Source organism: Macrobrachium nipponense, chromosome 25, assembly GCF_015104395.2.
Source record: "Macrobrachium nipponense isolate FS-2020 chromosome 25, ASM1510439v2, whole genome shotgun sequence".
NCBI lineage: Eukaryota > Metazoa > Arthropoda > Malacostraca > Decapoda > Palaemonidae > Macrobrachium > Macrobrachium nipponense.
In genome coordinates, this window is record NC_087214.1 from 62,519,614 (window position 1) to 62,536,427 (window position 16,814).

At 37.6% G+C, this 16,814-nt stretch overlaps 1 protein-coding gene across 2 annotated transcripts in view; it reads left to right on the forward strand.

Moving 5' to 3' along the window:
• Positions 1-5,960: 5,960 nt before the first annotated feature.
• The window catches only part of LOC135199442 (ras-specific guanine nucleotide-releasing factor 2-like), a 57,251-nt gene continuing 46,397 nt past the window's right edge, over positions 5,961-16,814 (forward strand). The window contains exon 1 of one of the 2 annotated variants that reach the window (XM_064227481.1): positions 5,961-6,273. The gene's annotated coding sequence lies outside the window, so the exon portion shown is untranslated. The remainder of the gene's footprint in view (positions 6,274-16,814) is intronic. The other variant, XM_064227482.1, reaches the window with a different exon arrangement.

A 16,814-nucleotide genomic window follows, 5' to 3' on the forward strand; every position in this document is an offset into this window, starting at 1 on the left:
TAGGTCAATGTTAAAAAAGCTACTGGAATTAAATATGCCATAGATAAGGTAAAATGACATTTCAATATAAAATTGATATGATATTGAGTTTATAATAGACATTCTAAATAAAGGCAATGAAATTAAAACTGCCATGAATAAGGTAGATATATAATATTGATATTTTCATAAAAACGACATCCTCTGAAAAACTCGGAACAGTAGAGGGTAACATTTTCCCAATACTTATTCTTTGCCATTGTTAGTACCACATTAGCGCATGCAAGTATAGCAATTACTTCCCAAACAAAATGCTAAAATGAAGCTGGTTAATTCCAGACTACAGTAAATTAATATTTTCCCTCATTAATCAAGGCCTGCTAGGTATGAAATGACATTAGGTAAGTATTCCTGACCTAATCTTATCGAATACAGACAAGAGTTGAAATTTCTCATAACCAAATGCAATGAACTTTAATGAATTGTCATTTTGATGCTCGACTGTGTGCAAATGCACCAAAGAAACATTGTCTGATCATTGCTAGGCAACTGAATGTTTTATGTTAAGCAATATAACCAGTAGACTCACCTCAAAACAATCTTTAACGGCCATCAAGTAGTAGTACCTAGTTTTTACGCTATACTCCATATGCAGGTCTAGAAGCGTCAGCGGAGGGAACTACTTGCGCGTTTTCTGTATAACAAAGAAAAAGCGAATTACAGTATTTTTGGTACTAGGTGGTACCGAGCCTAATAATACTTTTTAATTTCAGCTCAAGGCCATATACGTGGAATATACAAAGAATAAACTTACATACAGTCTAGATACATAAGATAACATGATAAAAATAAAAACAAGAGTAATCGGCAATTTCCATACTTGCAGAGGTAGTATAAAAAAATGGTTGTCAAAATAATGGAAATAAACTATACCAATAGATTACGAAAATGAGACTATTCTTAATTGTAGTTTGACAGAAAATCCCTGACTAACAGAGGAGAAGAAACTCGCAATTCAAAACAAAAAAAAGACTATATTCTCATGTTTAGCTTGACAAAATCCCTGACTATCAGAGAGAAGGAGAAGAAACTCGAAATTCAAGGCGAAAAAGGACTATCATAGAAGCAGAACAACCATCTTCACAGAAGGAACAACCTATATAGAAGCAACAATTAACTCCCCAACTCCAAAGGCAGGTGAACAATTAGAAATTCGTGCGAGATATTTTTAGTTGTCTGAACCTGGGAGAAAGATTAATCGATGTTAACTAGTCTTAACATTCTATCTGTCTGTAGTATCTAGCCAATAATTCCAAGAGTTCTCTCTACACCTTCACCGGCACGACACTTCTTCAGTTGCTAATAACCACAATTCATTTAAAAAAAACTAGAGGTGTCTAAATCTGGTATGCAGCATTATTGTGACGTCAGTGTGGACAAGAGTTCACTGATCAAGAGTTCACTAATCAAGAGCTCACTAATCATTTACACGACTCAAATAGATGAACATAGTCAACCAGACTTAAAAGCATATAAATAACCTACACAGTTTATCTGCACTTGACAAAAACACTCGCCACAGTATATACCGTGCCTGGGGTCAGTCGACTGGCAAATAATACATAAATTGCTGTCGTTTTAGCAATACCAAACATAAACATACCTGAGTAATAAAAACAAGACGTTCACTTATCACTTCCACGACTTGGCTCAGAACTAGTGTTGTAATTGCCAAAGTGCCATGCACCTTAGGGTGAAAAGCTAACAAAAACATTACTTTTAATTAAACAATGCCAAACAGTAACATACCTTAAAGTAATAAAAAAAAAGTAACACCACTTCCTCCAACTTGCCCAAGCTTTAAAATTCAAAATGATCAAAGGAACGTACCTAACATCCGCAAAGATTAGTCACAGGTTCTTCTCAGATCGATGGCCCCCACTAGTGGAAAGAAGCGGCAATATATTTCTTGCTCTGGAAAGCACAAGTATAGTAAAGACACTAGTACGAGGCTCGAGCTTGTTTTGGGTGTTCTTGCGAGACAGGTGGTGCCATCTACTCGGACTTGAGAGAGAGAGAGAGAGAGAGAGAGAGAGAGAGAGAGAGAGAGAGAGAGAGAGAGTCGCACCACTACTGTTAACCTTTGCACTGAATATCATGTAGCACCTAGAAGTTGATAGACTTTTGTAGCAAGTGGATGTGTAGGCCTATATACAAATGTGAGATTATAACACCTGATAAAAGATGTAACTTTTTGACAATTAAGTATTCATCTGGAGAGGGTATCTATATGCTTTGTCGACAATTATACCATACAGGGCTGCCGTATATGCGCTCTCCTGTAGTAGATGATTTATTAGAAACGACAAAAGCAAATGTGGTATTATGTCTTGCTCGAACTCAAGTGCTATTTTGATTCAGTTGTTCATTAACTTCTCAGAATCTTCTCATAAATGATTTACAGTCTATTGGTATTACTGCCCCATTGGTATTATTGGTATATTCAAAATCTGCTCATTTTACAGAAAATACTTTGAGCGTGTCTTTCCTGGCCCCATGGGTTTTCGGGGGTCGTTTTCTAGACTAATAATTCTTGTGGGGTCGTCATCTTTATGAATTTTAGTCTTTTGTTCGTGTTTTTTTCTTTACGGTAATCCTAACGGGCTTGTGCTAAACATGCCCCAAAGGTGGATACTAGGCTACCTACCTTGTTAAAAACCTACTGGTCACTGTCTAGGAAATATCCCAGATTGGAAACGATTTAATCTTCAGAAACACCAAGAAGACGAGTAGCTACCCCCTAGGAAGCATATATATATATATATAACTGACTTTGGTGAATTTTTCGGCTAATTATATGTAGCAATTCTGCTCTGATTACTATCAGAGTACGTGTTTCAAGTGTACTACTGAAAATTGCTTGAAATATGTCTCTCAATGGTACTTCAGTCAATGTGTTCGAAGGGGTGGTACTGACCATCGTCTTAGAAATGCTACTGCCTTTGCTGAAGAAAATATCTTGAAAATAGCTGTTTCAATTTATATATACAAAATTTTTGATAGTCATAAATAGAGTGGAATATTACAAAATACAGCTCTATCACAACCTGCCAAAGATGCAACTTGGGAATCTGCAAAACACCAGACATTGCACCTCGTGACACAATTAGGCCTATACCCTTGTATTGTTTGAGTTCCATTGGCTCCCTGTTAACGTTAATCAAGTTATTTTTAATACATGAAATGACTCATCAAACTGTCTAGATTGCGTATCCAAAATATCTGAAAAGACTATAGCTGTTTAAGACGCAGCCAACTGAAGGAGAACACAAGAATAGTTACAGATGGTTTGAAGTTATTTGAAAACTTAGAAGTAGTACAAGTGCAAATGTTGTGGTGATTTCAGAGCATTTTAAATTTGTCGTACCAAAACACAAAACACAAAAGGAAATAAGCAATAAACTGTTCATAAAAACAAAGCCTACGAGGGCTGTGACCTTAAATGAAAACACAAAGGAAATAAGCAATAAGCTGTTCATAAAAGCAACGCTTACGAGTGCTGTGACCTTAAAAAAAAAAGTAATAAGCAATAAAATGTGGATAAAAACAAAGCCTACGAGTGCTGTGACCTTAAATATTAAAAACAAAGGAAATAAGCAATAAACTGTTAATAAAAGCAAAGCCTACGGGTGCTGTGATCTTAAATAAAAAACAAAGGAAATAAAAAATCAACTGTGGATGAAAACAAAGCACAAAGGAAATAAGCAATCAACCGTTGATAAAAACAAAGCCAACACAAAGCACGGAAACGAGAATTCAAGGGTTACCCATATCTCAGTTTTCTGTAACGGCTGAGAATCGATTTTACCGCCATCGCCATCTGTTGGCGACGAAAGGAACTTCGAGGAGCTTCGCGGATTATATTATATTCACCAACAATGGCGCTCCCGATGTTACGTAAGAGTTCGACGGGGAAACACGACGGGATTTAAGTCGATTTTGACGGATTTCTCCTTTGAAAATGGATTCATCCTTCCAATTTCTGTTCGCTAGTTTTATAATTTGTTAGTGGCTTTCATTTTATTGATAATGGAGGTCGCTTTAAGATTGTTTTTTTGGTAAATTTATAGCCTTGTTTTGTCAGAGGCAGGAATATTCTGAACAAATTCATTCACAGACATATATTATATATACAGATCATATATATATATATATATATATATATATATATATATATATATATAGTATATGCAATATAAAAACACTGTATCGTGCTTCTAAGAAATCAATAGAGGGATCCACAGTAATATCCTTGTTTATCTAGATATAATATATTTATGGAAATATATACAAAGCTTATTTCCATAAATATATTATATCTAGATAAACAAGGATATTACCGTGGATCCCTCTATTGATATATATATCTATATATATATATATAAATATATATATATATATATATATACATATAAATGTGTGTATTTAGGTACTACGTACTACGTATTATGTATGTGTGTGTGTGTGTAGCTATGCAACCATACGTAACATATCTACCTATATACACACATTGAAAGCATTTTTATATGTGTGTATACACACAATTAATGTGTGCGTGTGTGTGTTATTACAACGTCAGTAGGATAAAACACCGAGGCAAGAATTAAAGCAGAGAAATAATAATTGTATTTAAGATCCTGCAAACCAGTTGAGTCTCGTGCCTATACTAGATCTCCCCCAGATCTAACCCCGAGATCGTAAACAACAATAAAGGAGTCCAACGGGAGAATGTCCAAAAGAAAACCCGTAGAAAGAGTATGATCAGATCCAAGAAAGGCTTGATAAACCATTATGACACCTGTAGCGATCTGGAAGGCTGGAAGGCAGCATGTTATGCGTTTGTGCGTCCAGGGAGTCAGGGCAGCGAGAGCGGAGGTCAATATAAATGTCACCATCTTTAGTATACCGTCCACAGAATCAGTGGCGGATCTGGAAATCTTTCACTGGGGGTTTGGGGGGAGGGGGGCCCACTTAGGGGTATCATATATATGTAACATGCAAATACGTACATTATACATATATGTAGATATTCATATATGTATGCATAGACACAGGCCCACAGTAGTACTAATTGTTGCTGATTGTATGCAATTGTTGTTGAAATAATCATTAACTAAGCAAATTTTCGTTAATAATAATGATTTATCAAAAGAACACAATGTCCTATTATTCATGTCCATGGGGGCTGGGGGCTATAAGTGACCAGGTGGTCCCCCACCTCCTTGAATCTGCCACTGTAGAGAATATGTATATATAAATAGGAAAGATATATATATATATATATATATATATATATATATATAAGAGAGAGAGAGAGAGAGAGAGAGAGCGAGAGAGAGAGAGAGAAACACAATATACAGAGGAGAAGAGAGGATTTTTAAAATATTAATGACAGTTCGTGACATTAGGAAGCATTCTCCGCACTGATTATTAAAGAGGATAATGTTGGAGAGAGAGAGAGAGAGAGAGAGCGAGAGAGAGAGAGAGAGAGATTGGAGAGAGAGAGATAGATGGGTAACGAATCGAACTCCCCTCCTATTTCCAGCCAGAACCCAGCTCCTTCAGAGGAAACCAACGGACAGAACTTCCGGCCACCCCGCAAAAAAAAATATGACCTCGAAGTATCTATAGGGACTATATACGTGTGAGGGAAATGACCCACATAAGTCAGCGATTCCTCATTCCAAGACTCGACGGGGACACGCATATCTATAACATTCCCCCCACCCCCCCGAAAAGTCGTCACTACTTCGTAGCAGCCCCACCACCAACCATCACAGCCCACCCCCCCCCCTCCCCCCGCCCCCATCCTCTCCTCCTCAGGAGGCCTTGCGCGCACCTGCATTAGGGGGGAGGGAGCGCTTTTGCTAGCGTTGCCAAGTGCCACCCCAAAATCCTGCGAACTTTCTATCCCAGGGCATCGCCGCTTCGAAGGATCCTCCTCGGGGTCACGTCGCATCTGTGACCCCAAGCTTCCCCAGGTTGACGGGGCGCTATAGGGCACGCGGGAATACGTCCCGCGAATGGTGTTTAGGGGCAGGCAGAGATCGGTGTACACCTGGCAGGTGGCTGCTGCCTGCTGCTGCTGGCTGGGATGTCTCCTCCACCTGTTGATCAGCGTTGCCACAGGTCTCCTTTCCTCATCGATCCGCCAGTGGCCTGCTGGAGCTCTCTTTGGGAACTTACACGTACTACGTCTATCCCGGTGGTGTGTGTGTGCTTGTCTGTTCGTCCGTAAGTCCAGTCCGTCTCCGTTAGTAAGTCCGGTCTATTCCGTAGAGGGAGGCCGGCGAGCATCCTTTTATTTATTATTATTATTTTTTTTTTAGACTAGTTCAGTATATTACGTCTCTAGTAGTAGTACTAGTGTATATATATATATATATATATATATATATATATATATATATATATATATATATATATATATATATATATATATATATACCATACAGGCGACCTCCTACTTCGCCAGCGACCACAGTATATGCCTAGGTATAGATCGAAGGTTGTGGTCTATACACACGCTAAAAGTGTAGAATATAATAGCAACGTGTAAAAGGCATAAACACGCACAGAGAGAGAGAAGCAGACGAGGAGAGAGATCGAGAGAGAGAGAGAGAGATGAGAGACGAGAGAGAGAGAGAGAGAGAGAGAGATAGATTGTGTATATATAAATTCCAAGTTCACGTAATTGCAGGTATGGAAATAATTATCGATATTCATTTGTTTTTCTACGTATTTTATCTTTGTTTACTCTTGTGTTGCAAAATTACAGATATATATATATATATATATATATATATATATATATATATATATATATATATATATACATATATATATATATATTATATATATATATGATATATATATGTATATATATGCATATATATATATATATATATATATATATATGTATATATGTATTATATATATATATATATATATATATATATATATATATATATATATATAAGTCATATCACATTTCCGTGATTCATATACATATATCGAGCTACAATGTCCTTTAATATCTAATTCGCTCTACCTCGGAATTAATATATTTTCATATATGCTTAACCGAAGGGGAATTTTTTCTCGATAATAGATTTGCCTGGACCAGGGCGCGAACCTATGGATCCTTTCAAACCCAGGAACGTCAGTGTAGTAGGAAAAGCTTCACTGACGTTCCTGGGTTTGAAAGGATCCATAGGTTCGCGCCCTGGTCCAGGCAAAACTATTATCGAGAAAAAATTCCCCTTCGGTTAAGCATATATGAAAATATTATAATTCCGAGGTAGAGCGAATTAGATATTAAAGGACATTGTAGCTCGATATATATATATATATATCATATATATATATATATATATATATATATATATATATATATATATATGTGTGTGTGTGTGTGTGTGTGTGTGTGTGAGTGTGTGTATACATACATGCATACAAATATATGTATGCATAACCTTTTTTCCTTAAAAAAGTGACAAGAGGCAAAAAGCAAAGTTATTCATGCACACGAAAGATCAGTCAAGGATGAACCCCGTGTGCGGCAAACTTCCGCAGTATCATCTTTATAAAGTGGCCTAAGCGGATACCTCATCAGCAACACGTCTCTCTCTCTCTCTCTCTCTCTCTCTCTCTCTCTTCCAAGGTCTCTCCCACCCAACTTCTTCATCTCTGTTGACGTAAGAATGGATCATGTAACTGATGGTTAGTCGATTGTTGCGGGTTGCAGTTAGTATAGTGAAGGACAAGTACTAGAGGGGGTTATTGGCTGCATACGAGAGAGAGAGAGAGAGAGAGAGAGAGTCCTTAAATGAAACCCTAAAAGTCTGACGCTAACGGAGGAGACAAGAGATGTTAGAACTAAGGGGTTCACTGAGGTTCTATACGGGCTGCTCTATGAACAAGAGCACCGTGCTGGCATAAGGCCAGCTTAATCTCCAACAAAACAGCAACCATTAAGGCATAACTGAACAGATTCTGGAGTCTGAATTTTTTTTTTTTTTTTTTGGGGGGTGGGTTGTGTGTGACCGCTGTGAGGTGTCCAGAAGGACAGACAGATTATTTGATCTAGTTCCGCAAGATGGCGTCGCGATCTTTGGCCATCAGTTTGTGTGTGTGATTTCCAGATGTGTGTGACGGTTGGTTTTCTCTCTCTCTCTCTTCTTCTTCTTCTTCTTCTCCTTCTTCTTCTTCTCCTACCCTCAGGCTACCGATTCTCTCTGGTCTTTTGTGGTTCGCAGACTCCTATGAAAAGAAAATCTTCCGTGTTTGATATCTCTCTCTCCCCGCAAATACCTTCTTTTGTTTTGCTGTTTGGTGTAGATTCGGTCAAGTAGAGATACTTTTTATATTCTTCATACACATACGAGGGCTTTGGGTTTGAAAATGATCGAAAACATTAGTGAGGTTGGATAAATACCAGCAATGTCTAGACTCAAGCTCCACTCGAAAGAATATACTTTATAAAATATGGAGACGAAACTTGAATAACATCCAGTAAAAATAAGTTAAATCACAAATACATTTAAAAATAAAAACATAAATCACACACGCAGTAAGACTCGGCGAGTGGTTTTACCCTAATTGTGATTCGAAATATAGTTTCATTCAATTTTACACAATTTCATTCCCATATTTTTTAGTATTCTATAAAGGCAAATTATTCAGGTGGCTATTTGTCTGTCCGTCCGTACTTTTTGTCAGTCCGCCCTCAGATCTATATATATATATATATATATATATATATATATATATATATATATATATATATATATATAAGTCATATCACATTTCCGTGATTCATATACATATATCGAGCCACAATGTCCTTTAAATACCTAATTCGCTCTACCTCGGAATTAATATATTTTCATATATGCTTAACCGAAGGGGAATTTTTTCTCGATAATAGACTTGCCTGGACCTGGGCGCGAACCCATGGATCCCTTCAAATCAGGAACGTCAGTGAAGCTTTACCTACTACACCACGGTAGGTAAAAGCTTCACTGACGTTCCTGGATTTGAAGGGATCCATGGGTTCGCGCCCAGGTCCAGGCAAGTCTATTATCGAGAAAAAATTCCCCTTCGGTTAAGCATATATGAAAATATATTAATTCCGAGGTAGAGCGAATTAGGTATTAAAGGACATTGTAGCTCGATATATATATATATATATATATATATACATATAATATATATATTATATATATATATATAATAAAAGGAGTCCATAAAAAACACCAAAATATTTTGGTGTTTTTTATCGGCTCCTTTTATTAGATGGAAATAATATATATATATATATATATATAACTACTGAGGTTAGATGGCTGCAAATTGGTACGTTGATCATCCACCATCCAATCTTTAACCATACGAAATTGCAGCCCTCTAGCCTCAGTAGATTTTATTAATTTTAAGGTTAAAGTTAACAACGATCGCTCGTCTGGCAACACAGCAATGCAGGGCGGCTCAGCCGGGCTGAGAGTTTCATGCAGTATTTTCTCAAGAGTATATATATATATATATATATATATATATATATATATAATATATACAGAAAAGGTTAACCAAGAGTATATCCCGTGTACATTAAACTTTCTCTCTCTCTCTCTCTGCTATAGTCACATAACTACAAGTACTGTACATAATTCAAGTATATCATTATTATTGTCATCAGAGTCGTTTCTTCCGTTGAGGATCGATCTCGCTCACCGTGCTGGCGAGGCTATATATATAATGCGCGCGCGTGTATGTGTGTGTACTTAGCGTGCGTCTACGTATATACCTATACACCTCAGCCATGTTCTTACCTGGGAAAATAGACTGAAATAATAATACAGAGAGAGAGAGAGAGAGAGAGAGAGAGAGAGAGAGAGAGAGTTGATGAAAAAAAGTTGATTTAATCTTACAGCAAGAGGGATGGATAACAAAAGCAAAGAGAGAATCCCGTAGCTGATCTGCGGATCAGTCAAGAGCGTATATCCTGCTTCTGTCTGTGTGTCTGTGGCCACTTGGCGCGCCATTTTGTAGGTAACCAGAGATCTGACAAATCATCACGACTCCAGAATGTTTGCTGGAGCTGTGTGTGTGAAAGAGAGAGAGAGAGAGAGAGAGAGAGAGAGAGAGAGAGAGAGAGAGAGAAATGGTGGACACCGTATACCTACCATAACATTTAGCGCGCTTTATATGGTGGGATACTTATATTATATATATATATATATATATATATATATATATATATATATATATATATATATATATATATATATATCCTAGACCTATAGAGGAGGCAACGCGTAGTACTGACGCACGCTCGCACGCAAATTCATCTCTCTTTTATCAACGGCGGGCGTGCTTGCAGCTGGAACAATAGGCATATATACCTGTTGACAGCATCTTTTGATAATGCCACGAGCAAGAGAGAGAGAGAGAGAGAGAGAGAGAGAGAAGAGATGCGAGCGCATTCAATGGCATCTCCCACCTCACGCCTATAATAGCTTGTTTATATGGCAACCCCACCCTTCTGGGAGAGAGAGAGAGAGAGAGAGAGAGAGAGAGAGAGAGAGAGAGAGGCGTCCCATACTCTTGAATAGCAACCGAGAGCACCATCTCATTGATAATGGACGAAGGAAAATGGCGAGATCTTGACTATACTGACACCCTTGTCCTTGTCCACGTCCCAACTATCATGGCTCATGATACTAGTTCCTCCTCCTCCTCCATCCTCCACTCGACCTAACGTTATGCATAGTCCGTTTGAAAGTTTGAAAAGCTGCTCTTTAGGTCTAGGCCGTCTAGCACGCCATCCGGCTTTTAAGGACGACCTGGAAAGACATCGAATACATTATTAGATCTCGTGTCCTCCTGTGCGATTCCAGAATCATCTTACCCGTTCGTGTTCAAAGGTGGAGGGCATTGTCCTTATCTTTCAGCTTTCAGCCAAAAAAGATACCTGCCCTATACCTCCTCCAGCTTCAGTGAGGATAACATGGTCCCCGCATGCACCACCTGTTGCTGGCGACCCACATCAGCCATATTTCCTTTCTCTCTCATATTTTCACAATTCCGCTCCACGTAACAATCCAGGTCAGCTTGCCTGCTTGAGTAACATTGGAGAAAAGTCCTGGGATCTTTCTCTTTCCTACTATGAGATTCAGGGCCTCTGTAACACGGTTTTTTGGACTTTGCTCCTAATAGACCGGGAACCCGGACCATTAAGATACAACGATCGAGATACCGACTGTAACCCCTACTGGTTTTTAGGAGTAGACTTGTCAACTGTGAAACTGACCGTCTGCCAAAAATAGATGGGTGGCTTACTTAACAAGTAGCACCACTAATTGCTGGTTAGATTTTGGGGCTAGATCCAATATATGAGATACCAGATGAAACTAATATATAATATATCTGCAGACTCTACTGATTACAAAATGACCAGTGACAGACATTTTGGAGGGTGGGTTCCCCCTGACAGACGCACTGAAAAGGGGGGGTTAATTGGATCTAGATCCAACTTAGGAGATACCGAGTAAAATTTACACTACAATAGCACTGCACATCCTAGAATACTGTGGTGGTAATGACAGACATTTCAGTGGGTGGTTACCCCCTGATAGACGCCCCACAACGAGTGGGGAGAGGGAGAAAGGATCTGCTTCCAACATCGGAGATACCAAGTAATCAATAGTACTGCACATCCTAGAGTACTGTGGTGGTAATGACAAATATTTTAGTGGGTGGTTACCCCTTCACAAACATAACCCACGATAAGAAGGGAGAGATGGGACATCTTTTAGTGATTCAAAATCTATCGTAGGCAATATTAACATTATAAATATGGTAATTATCTGAAAATCGTGAGCCTGATAAAATGTAAAAGGCAAAAAATTCATGAAATATTGTGATGTTTCAGGATAAGAATTACTGCCGGAGTTATTTTTTAAAATTCCTATCGAAGTATGGAATATTTCACTTCATTAATTCCATCCCATTATATAAAAAACTATGTATGAGACTTACTAGGACTAGGCCTGGTCTACTTTCTATAGTTTCACACACACAAACATTATATATATATATATATATATATATATATATATATATATTATATATATATATATATATATGACTGAATTGTTCTTTAGTTGCTGTTGGTTCGTGTGGATGAAATGTAATTTTTATCGGATATGGGAGTTCGATTGATATTCACAAAGAGATGATGTATCACAACACAAATAATTACTGGAAACGGAAATGTGAATGAATTGTTCAGGATAGGCTAACTATAAACATTAAAACATTTTCGCCCATTCTATTCCCCCTCCCGAAGTTGACGATCATACAACTTGGAGCTCCTGACTCCCAAATTAAGTTGGCCTATAATATCATGTCAATTATCTAGTAGTCCACTTATTTTCGGCTGCCTCACTCAAATTTATCTGTACGCTATCACCAAGTATCAGGTACCATTTATATTCAGGGAAGAAAATTTAAACTCGTATAAAAATGATACTTACGCAGTTTGATGTTTAAAGCCAGCTGAATGTGTTTGTCGCTTAACTTCCCGCCGGCACGCACCAAAGGCAGCCTATGTAATGTGTTTCAATGCATTCTATCGATGCTGGCTTTGACGACTATTATTCGGCTAATTTTCTCCTTAGTAATATTTTTACTTTAATTGCTCATTATATCCAGTAGACAGGCACTAACATCATTTCATATCCTCAAGTCTGTTCAATGTATTTACCATTGCTAATATGATTTATAATGCGTCTCCAACACAGTTATAAAAATCGGACAACCGAATGTGCAAATATGTCAGCTGTGTGCAAGGCATAGGGCGTCAATCATTGAAGTAGCGATCTCCTTACCGAGAGTGACTTCGGAAGGCCATATTGAAAGGTCTCGGTCCAGCTCTTAGCACTATATTTTATTACTATTACTTTTTTTTCATCTTTATTATTATTGTTATTATTAATATTATTATTCGACCTAACTTCACAGAGAAAAATTACCTAACGAAAACAGGCCTAAGCACTCCAACCATTGTGGTCAAGGACTAAGCATCTGCTCTTGGATCTAAGCAGTGTCAAGCATAGATGGATCCTATGTAAATACAGGACTTTCTTTGCATACAGTAACAAAGCACTAACTAAACAGCAATGTAATACAATTACTAAACACTAACACTCACAATGCACTTAATCAGTAAGCACTCACACTTGCATACATTCACTATACACATACACACACACACACACACTTAACATACATCCACACAAACACTCACTAACATACACTCACACTCAATAACACAAAACACTCTGAATACCCAACACTCACTAGGCACTCACGATACACTAAATGCTCACTAAACACTTAAAACACTAAATTCACTAAATACTCATTACACCTCAAACACTCGGTAAACACTCACTTAATCCTAAACATTAATGAATCACTAAACACTCACTAAACCCTAAGCACTAATGAAATACTAAATGCTTACCAAACCCTAAATACTTATTAAATACTAAACAGTGAATGAACATCGACTCATTAAAAACACACTAAACACTTGCTAAACACTAACATTCACAAGGCATTGACTAAACGCTCACTTAACATTCGCAAAACATTCACTAAAACCCTAAAGACAAAACATTCACTGAATACTTACATCATAAACATTCAATAATATTCACAAGACATTCACTAAACCATAAAGACTCAGTAAACATTCACTAAACCCTAAACATTTCATCAAACACTTACTCATAAACATTCACTAAACGCTTACTCACTAAACCCTAACAATTCGCTAAACACTTACTCATTAAACATTAACGATAGAAAAAATTCACAATCGCACTAATTTTTCATTTCTCTTGTTTTCTTTACATTAATACTAGGTGATTATTTCTTTGATCTTATATTTATTCATAATCTTCTTGAGAGAATGGAAATGTTCGAAATAATTTGGTGTGTGGAGAGATTGTTTAAAAAACAGAGATCCTCTGTGTCCTTCCTTAGCCAGGTGTATTATATCTGACGAATTTTACACCACCCGAAAAAAAATCGATTATAGTAACAACAATATTCATTCATAAAACTGATAATCCAAAAATGTATCCATGATTTCATTAGTACGAAAGTCAGTTGAAACCAAAAGAAGGTAGTCCTGCTTCGATAAAACAAACCGAGTAGGCTATAGCGCAATTATTTTGATCTGTACCCTGACTATAGCGTATATATTACATATGTATTACTATCTATTTAATGGGTGCGTATTACTCTATTTAACAAATGTCATGTACATAGATATTTTACAGCAATAACTCTAATAATGATATGAACTTACATGCTACTTTACAGTGCCAGTCTTCCAGCCACCGCTACTTTAATTTTCATCTCGTAAACAAAGCTAAAGCGAGTACTATAATTGAACTCAGTTGCTTGCTTGACAAAATAATATGACCGAATTATTATGGGCCTACAGATGACTGTTATTTATATGAAAAAAATTAATAATTTTTGTGTTAAATAGATACAAAGGATATAGAAAGGATAAAAATATTTATTAACTATATCACGATAATGTATAATACGGGTCAATAGTAGCCTACTACTATACTAGTCTAGACATTAATTATCAGGGCTTGCCCTTCCCCCTGCCCACCTGTTAGGGTGTGTCTGTCAGGGGGAAACCACCCACTAAAATGTCTGTCATTACCATCACTGCATTCTAGGATATGATGTGCTATTGTAGTACAAATTTAACTTGGTATCTGCAATGTTGGATGCAGTTCCTGTCTCCCTCTCCCCCTCCCCCTCCCCATTCGTTGTGGGGTGTCTGTGAGGGGGTAAACACCCACTAAAATGTCTGGTATTACCATTACAGCATTGTAGGATGTGCAGTGCTATTGTATTACAAATTTTACTTGGTATCTCCGATACAAAGTAAAATTTGTCTGCCCCTTCCCTTCCCCCCGCCCCCACTCGTTGTGGGGTATCTGTCAGGGGTAACTACCCACTAAAATGTCTGTCATTACCACCGCAGTACTCTAGGATGTGCAGTGCAATTATAGTACAAATTTTACTTGGCATCTCTAGTGTTGAATGCAGATCCTTTCTCCCTCTCCCCACTCGTTGTGGGGCGTTTGTCAGGGGGTAACCACCCACTGAAATGTCTGTCATTACCACCACAGTATTCTTGGATGTGCAGTGCTATTGTAGCGTACATTTTACTCGGTATCTCCTAAGTTGGATCTAGATCCAATTAACTCCTTTTTAGTGCATCTGTCAGGGGGAACCCACCCTCCAAAATGTCTGTCACTGGTCATTCTGTAATCAGTAGAATCTGCAGATATATTATAGGGTGATTCAAAAAGAATGACCCTATTTCATGATCAAATATTTCGTGAGTAAATGTATGAATCAGAATGAGGGAGTGGGTGTTTGAAAGATCAGATTTCCCAGTTTTCTATAAGTTAGAGCATTTTTAAATGAAAAACTGTTTCAGCGATGGATTGGTCAGATAGGGGCCCAAGACAGTGCTCTTTGTGCTTGGCCTCCTAGATCTCCTGACCTCACAGTTTGTGATTTTTTTCTCTGGGGGTTTGTAAAAGATAAAGTCTTTGTTCCGCCATTGCCAACTGACCTGGAAAACTTAAAACATCGAATAAAAACAACGATCAATTCAACTGATCCTGATGTGCTTCAACGTGTTTGGGAAGAATTCTCATATCGTATTGATGTTGTTCGTGCTGCAAGGGGTGGCCATATTGAGCACTTGTAACATGTGAAATAAAACTTGACTGTTAGTAGAATACTTATATTATAAGTTTTATTTTTTGCTATTTTTCCTTCATAAAATATTTAATCATGAAATAGGGTCATTCTTTTTTAATCACCCTATATTAGTTTCATCTGGTATCTCATATATTGGATCTAGACCCAAAATCTAACAAGCAGTTATTGGTGCTTGTTAAGTAAGCCCCATACCCAAATTTTCGGGCAGACGGTCAGTTTCACAGTTTACAAGTCTACTCCTAAATACCAGTAGGGGTTACAGTCGGTATCTCGATCATTGTATCTCAATGGTCTGGGCTGCCAGTCTATTATCAAAGCATCGGATGTAGCTGAATGTTGACATATGTATATTTTACAACCACACACAAATTTTGTCAGCATTATCAATAACCTAAACCCGATAGTTTTAATTTTTATAGAGTAAAAATTATCTAGCTGACGCCATGGCCAATGATTACGAGCCAAGAGTCGAAAAACATTCATTACGTAAGCAAGGTAAACACCTTTTGACGAAATGTTGCCCCGCCCATCCACCAGGCAGAAACTCATTCACCTTGTTCCATCGGCTCTGAAACCCAAAGACTTTATGAATGGCGGAACGATACATAGGTGTGGGTGGGGTATCTGTGCTAGCGTAGTAATACTACTGTAGCAGTAGTGCTACAACAGTATAGCAGTAATATACACGAATTAAACGTTTAGGCCAACTGCTGGGATCCTTGAGGAGCATTTAGCACTTCTTACAACTACTCGAGAAATGAGTTTTTATAGCCAGAAGTTAAATTTTCTAATCCAACAATGCCCATGATAGCCTTCAGTGTTATCCTGAATTATAACGAGGCCAAAGTGGGTGGAGCCTCATGAAGTCATCATTCTGACGATCATTATTGGTGAAGGTTTAAGCCAAAATACGGTACCGGTTATTTTTTTTTCAGTAGATAGGT